Source organism: Lineus longissimus, chromosome 2 (genome assembly GCF_910592395.1).
Source record: "Lineus longissimus chromosome 2, tnLinLong1.2, whole genome shotgun sequence".
Taxonomy (NCBI): Eukaryota; Metazoa; Nemertea; class Pilidiophora; order Heteronemertea; family Lineidae; genus Lineus; species Lineus longissimus.
The window spans coordinates 11297416-11304698 of record NC_088309.1 but is presented as its reverse complement, the minus strand read 5'-3'; the positions used below and the strand labels follow the sequence as shown (position 1 = coordinate 11304698).

The 7283-nt window shown below is 42.2% G+C and overlaps 1 long non-coding RNA gene across 1 annotated transcript; it reads right to left on the bottom strand.

Annotated features, from left to right (window-relative positions):
• Window positions 1-4419: 4419 nt before the first annotated feature.
• LOC135483663 (uncharacterized) lies at window positions 4420-6579 on the bottom strand. The gene is made up of 3 exons (XR_010446352.1): window positions 6456-6579; window positions 6006-6208; window positions 4420-5685 (listed from the first exon to the last, which is right to left on the bottom strand). It is a non-coding gene; the product is annotated as an uncharacterized LOC135483663 (long non-coding RNA).
• Window positions 6580-7283: the final 704 nt, after the last annotated feature.

Genomic DNA, 7283 nt, shown 5'->3' with positions numbered 1-7283 from the left:
CCTATCAATTAGACGAGTGCATGTTTTTAACTCTCAAGTACATATTTGGAGAGGTTTTGAAAAATATTTGCTGTGGCAAGTCTACCGATATAAAGAAATTATTTGATGACAAAATTAATTTCGAATTTTGCTAATTGGGTAATAGGGGGCGTGTTTTGAGTTTTTCTGCCAGTTGGCTGAAAAGAGTGGAAATATCAAAGTCTGTCTAATTTGTCGATTATCAAAAAATTTCCGTGGTCAACTACCAGTTTATATATGTATAACCTAACGAGAGATCCACCGCCCATGAACGAGCCCAGCTTACATAACGGTCAAGACCCGCAATCGGGCAGGTAGAACAGCGTGTAACCGTGAAAGTGTTGCAAACGCCGGTAGCCCCCTAATCGCTTTTGTGAAGGAGTGCGATATCGCCACACCCGAGTTGTCTAAGTTGGCTTGCGACTCTGCCTAAATCACTGGCACGATCTCCCGCAAGGAATTGAAGTTTGAAATAAGCTTGATCTCTATGTAGAGCGAAACGTTGCCTTGGCGACAGGTTACTAAGAGTTATTTGATTATCAATATAGGCGGCAATTTTGATAATTTTTGAGAGAAACATGGGCTTGGCCTGAGTGGGAACAACCTGAGCTCTTGCTTGCTCCCCTGCTATATGTTTTATGTACGATTTAACGAGCGGAGATGCCGCCGGGTTTCCCGCGCCTAGGATGTCACAATAGGAAGTACCTCTACCGCATTCTCTAAAGATGGCTTTATACTTTGTTCCAACTCTGACGCAATAAAGCTTGCAAATTTAGCACAGGAGGGCGAATTTTGGAACGACTCAGAAGGCGGGCGCTGAGAGTCAAATGCTTGCCCTTTAAAATCTCCCTTGAAATGCTTAAAAAATGGCTCTATGTCAACTCCATTATGTAGCCAGTGGCTGTACTGTTGCGACATAGGGTCGTCAGGGGGAAGAATTTCATCCCAAGAACTGGCATGCTCGTGCAACTGGCCGGCAACGAAATTATCTGGGTCTCTTAGCGCAATACTATTTGCATCAAAGCTTAGCCGCCGGGAAAAAACGTCCTCAAATTTTGGGCAAAATTGGGCGGGGAGTTGGGCTTTCTGTCCCTTGAGGTTTACCCAGCTTGGCGAAAACCTTGCAGAGCGCGAAGCTGACACCGGATCAAATGGCGTTTTAGTTCCCATGTTGGCACGTTATACGCTCTAAAGCAATGATTCTGCAAAACAAATAGAGATTACATTTAGGAAGGACAGAAAGCTCTCAACCCCCCCCCCCCCCACCCACGTGAAAAAGATCACTAGGGAAGTTACCCCTTGTGGAAGTAAAGAGCTGAACAAGGGCGCTATTCCTTGTTATCTGACATGGGTTTAGGAACTCCAGGCTTTGTACTTACGAAACAAGGGACACAAATGCCGGCTTAGAAATTTTGCTCTTGCCCGCATGGCTAGGAATCGCCCGAAAATTCTAAAATTACGCAAGGGCGAACTGACAGCTCGTTGGGTGACTCTGACGTAAGCTTGCCCAATATATATGTGTGCACTGTGTGGCTTTGGCGATGTAAAATTGTAGAAAATTTTGGAGTTCGAATCAGACTAAAAAATAGTCGAGCGTGACTTCCCCTATATAGTCGCCTATCGGCGCGTTCAGAGAGGAACTGCAACGCCCGATTCATCTCTACTGTGCTCACTGGCGAGCCTACGCAAGACTCCCAAGGCGACAGTTATATATATCTCATATCTCTGGCTCGAGCACGCCCCCCAATGGTCTGCTACGATGCCGTCCCCCCTAGCCGAGCGAAGAAGCTCCCTAGGGTGACCCGAAGGAAGATAGATAAAGAGCCGTGAGAGATTCAGGCAAGCCTGAGAGGAAAGACACAAAATACTGTGGTCGAAAATCGGAGAAAAGCAAAATGGACAGGAGGGGAAGCCAGTCGACCGACCAAGGAGGCGACAAAAGGCTGAATGAGGCCGAACAAAAGGATTTCGCACACTCTTCGATGAAGTCACGATGCCCCGCATAGCCTCATACCACTCTCGTTCCTAGGTGTGACCCGAATTTTTCAAAAATATTTTTAAAGTAAATTTTCCATTTTTTTTCCCACCACCCAAGCTCAAAAACCACTTGGAGATGGCACTTTTTTCGATTGTTCCTCGACCAGACCACATGTGTACGGTCGGGGACGATGCCCCGCATAGCCTCATACCACTCTCGTTCCTAGGTGTGACCCGAATTTTTCAAAAATATTTTTAAAGTAAATTTTCCATTTTTTTTCCCACCACCCAAGCTCAAAAACCACTTGGAGATGGCACTTTTTTCGATTGTTCCTCGACCAGACCACATGTGTACGGTCGGGGACGATGCCCCGCATAGCCTCATACCACGCTTGTGTCAAGCTAGCACCAAATTTCTATACCCAAATCAAGCTAGCCCCATATTTCCAGCACCAAGTTTACTCGGGTCTTACTCGAACTTACTCGAGTAAAGTGTCAAGCTAGCACTAAATTTCCAGCCCCATTTTTGGAGTTTTTGCGTTACATTTTAGTAGGCACAACACCAGTGACACCTACAACGGTACAAATTATTGAAGAATAAAAACAAAAAGTTGACCCTGGGGTGGCGTGGGTTAATACAAAGGTAATCAAGAAAAATATTGATTTGAATTATAGACTAGTATTCAATCTTTCATAAAATATTGATTTCAGTTCTATGCTCCCCGAGTATTTTCAGGAGGGCAGCACCAGTAAGGGGTTCATTTCTGGAGACAAGCAGCTTGGAGATGGTACTTTTTTCGATTGTTCCTCGACCAGACCACATGTGTACGGTCGGGGACGATGCCCCGCATAGCCTCATACCACTCTCGTTCCTAGGTGTGACCCGAATTTTTCCAAAATATTTTTAAAGTAAATTTGGTGGTCAGAGGCTATGTGGGGCATCGTCCCCGACCGTACACATGTGGTTTGGTCGAGGAACAATCAGAAAAAGTGTCATCTCCAAGTGGTTTTTGAGCTTGGGGTGGTAAGAAAAAATTAGAAATTTTACTTAACAAAGATTTTTGAAAAATATCTGGTCACACCTAGGATCGAGAGTGGTATGAGGCTATGCAGGGCATCGCCCCCGACCGTACCCATGTGGTTTGGTCGAGGAACAATCAGAAAAAGTGTCATCTCCAAGTGGTTTTTGAGCTTGGGGTGGTAAGAAAAAATTAGAAATTTTACTTAAAAAAGATTTTTTTAAAAATTTTGGTCACACCTGGGATAGGAACAATCAGAAAAAGTGCCATCTCCAAGTGGTTTTTGAGCTTGGGGTGTTAAGAAAAAAAATTAAGGCCGAACACGAGCATATGCATGTACAGTTTACAAGAAGCGACAACCAGAACTAACAAAGATTGCCGATCTGCAGAAAATAATTGCAGTCGATAAATAGATGTAATTATTGGAGTTGATTTTCTCAACTTAGCATCGTTCAAAAGTCTGGAAATTAACAGACTTGCTGTATATTTATGTAAACAGTACAAATATAAATATTCTGATGATTAATACACTATATTTTGGCAGCATTTTCCGCAAGTCGGTAAATGTCGGGGTAGGTCGGGAATTAGTATAACCGGTAGGTTATAGTTAACTTTTAGTTAGAATGGCTTATAGTTAACTTTTAGTAGATGCCTTTCAGGTCGGTTACTGTCGGTGATTGCATTTTGACTCGACGAAAATGTAAACGCAAAAACGCCAAAAATGGGGCTGGAAATTTAGTGCTGGCTTGACACTTTACCCGAGTAAGTTCGAGTAAGACCCGAGTAAACTTGGTGCTGGAAATATGGGGCCAGCTTGATTTGGGTATAGAAAGACACAGCTGGCCTGAACCCACTGACGCGATTTGTAGCTTTGCAAAAATCGCTGGAATTGTCCGCTACGACAAGTCGCCGCGTGCCGAATTTCATAACCTGTTCCCACTAGGGCGTTATCTCTGACGATTGACATCGAGGTCGCAAAGAGTTCATTTAGACACCTCTCACAGACCATTTGAGACATCACAGTTATTCACACGACCCAGAATCCGATTTAGACGATATTCTCGTCTTAGTGAAAGGACATGGTGTTTTTTTTTCAGTGACGATGTTTATTTTTCATCTCGGGCACCTGACTTACTATCTCAGGCACCTAAGAAGATGGCCAACGAAGAAAATGATGAATAATATTTGAATCAGGATAGCGTACATCCTTCCCGGCCTCGGAAAAGGCATGTCTCAGATCTATTGGAGGGGACAAAGTGGGCTCTGAGACCTCCAGACTAGCATTTGATTCACATGATCAAGAGGTGATAGCTCCTGGGTGAGTTTACAGTAGGGACCAACACGTACGATGGTAGCGGACTGATATGTCCCACTGGTGCTGCCACATTTAAGGTTAAGACAGCTCCTGGGTGAGTTTATAGTGGGGGGGGGGGGGGGGGCTGGCCACTTCAAAGAAGTACTTTCTTATTATGTTATACATTTTTACTTCATTATTTACATCATAAATTTTACATTTTATAAACAATATTTGATTGTGAAAAAATGGGTGAGAAAATGCAATTGCCTTTGCAGGCCATTCCCAGAAACTCACCCTTTTTATCACAGGTCAATGTTTTAAACCTTTCAAGCCATGTGCCCAATTCGAGCTACTATTACTATTAAAACGCGCAACATGCTCACTGGCATGAGCCTCTGAGTTTTAAAATCTGATAACAAACTTTTCCCAATTATAGCAAACAACTGGGGTCAAGTTTAAAACCAGTGATAAGATTGTATTGCAGCTTCGCCATGGTTACCCAGGTGTGTCATCTTCCTGGAGATAATTAAGACCAGTGAGTGCCTAACCTTAGATACGTTGCGCCTACACCTACTGCACTCACTAGTCTCAATCCTATCGCTAGGTGGCTGCTGATGACGGCACTAACTGCCAGTCATGAAATAAACTAATGCTGTAACCCTGTAGGCCTAACCTACCTGTAATCTAGCTATAATGACCAACATGTACCACTGAAGAAAAAACAAAAATGCCAAAAAATCTTTAAAAAATAAAAAATAATTGAAAATAATGAAAGATATGCCTATGTGGGGCAAAGGAAGATGACACTGTATGAAATGATAAAGTTATCAACATACATGTACTTAAGTGGCTGTTATTTGATTCACAGACTATTTGAGAACAGGAAGGGCGCTCCCAAGAGCATTCAGGCTTGAAAAGTTTAAATTACATTAGTTTCAAGGGTGCAAAACACACTGGGCCACAGTGAAAGATTATGTGCAGTATTGCATTGTCAAATACATACAGGTGATCTACATACAGGTGATCTTCAAACATGTTGATAAATCACAATTTTGAACAAACATTTTGCCTGACAAATTGTAGCGTTGCATTACATCACATTACATTTGTGCAGTATTGCATTGTCAAATACAAACAGGTGATCTTCAAGCATGTCGGTAAATCACTATTTGGAACAAATATTATGCTACAATTTGGAACAAATGTTTGCCTAACAGATCGTTTGCACAGCACTTCATTACATTTGCCTGAAACAAGAGCATCGATGGGATCGTCCAGCTCTGTATCAACGCGAACATTGGTGTAAGCAATGAGAGTTCTTTCATCAGGTTTGTTCCTGACAGTATTCCATGTATCTCTGACATGAAGTTGTAGCTGCAAATAGAAATACCCTTGAAACTTTCAAAACCCGTTTAGACAATCTCTGGAAAAATTAAAAAGTTCATATTTTTACTACAAGTGAGATGACTCTCCCACACCGTACTTCGTTTTTCCTTGTTTTTATAAAGCGCCTGGTCTTTTTGTGTTTTTCTGTGTGGGCACCATATTTTGATATGCAAACAACAATAGAGAATGACCAGTCTAAGTATGAGTCAAAGTATAAAAGACAAGGAATGAGGATGTCTTAAAGAATTGACTGTGTCAGATTCAAAGAGATGGAAAATAAGACTGTATTGCACTGATTTTTCACAAACCTTATAAGTTGAAGACCCAAAAGGGTTATAAAACTTCCACGATGATGATGATGAAGTGATTTTCCTCATCGGTGGTTTTTCAGCGTATCCTGATCAAGGCAAGTGTTTTCGAGATGATCTTTGATGGGTTCTCCTTTCCCAAGGCTCTTTTCCTACAGAATGGGGATGTCAGTGATTCAGATGTGATCCTGGGCTTGTTGAACCTTTAAAATATTAGAATAAGAATGATGTGTTCAATTTGGAATGAAATCTTTAGCAAGACTTTTCAAAACTGCTAGAAATCTCTCCTCTAGATCTTTACATTCTTGTTGGAATCCGTTTTTTATGTTCTTGAATATATTGGATGGTTCAGCTGTATCTTACTCAAGTCACATAATCTCAGTCACTGCTCAAAATTTCAATCTATGGCATTAAAACAGCAGACTAGCTGAGTCAAGAATCGAGTCTTACCTTGAGGCTATCTGCACCATTTTATGGCCAAGCTTAGTCAAGGATCAAGTCAAACCTTGAGGCTTTCCCTCGGGTTGGTTGGGAGGGTCGTTCATTGTCATCCCAAAGGCAGTGACAATACCGGGACTTGCAACCTCTCACCAAAAAGACTAGTTGAACCTATAAAATATAGAATCAGAATGAGGCATTTCAATCAATCCTTAGCAAGATGTCTTAAACCTTGCTGAAAAATCTCCAATCCGAGCAAGATGTATTAAATCATGCCGAAAAATCTATGGCATTAAAATAGCAGATCGACTATCTGCGCCATTTTGTGGCCAAGCTGAGTCAAGGGTCGAGTGTCACCATGAGGCCCTCCCTCAGGTTGGTTGGGAGGGTCGTTCATTGTCATCCCAAAGGCAGCGACAATACCGGGACTTGCAACCTCTCACCAAAAGACTAGTTGAACCTTGAAAATATGGAATCAGAATGAGGCATTTCAATCAATCCTTAGCAAGATGTCTTAAACCTTGCTGAAAAATCTCCAATCTGAGCAAGATGTATCAAATCTTGCCGAAAAATCTATGGCATTGAAATAGCAGACTATCTGCGCCATTTTGTGGCCAAGCTGAGTCAAGGATCAGGTCTAACCTTGAGGCTCTCCCTCAGGTTGGTTGGGAGGGTCGTTCTTCGTCATCCCAAAGGCAGTGATGATACCGAGACTTGCAACCTCTCACTTAAAAGACTAGTTGAACCTTCAAAATATGGAATCGGAATGAGGCATTTCAATCAATCCTTAACAAGATGTCTTAAACCTTGCAGAAAAATCTCCAATCCGAGCAAGATGTA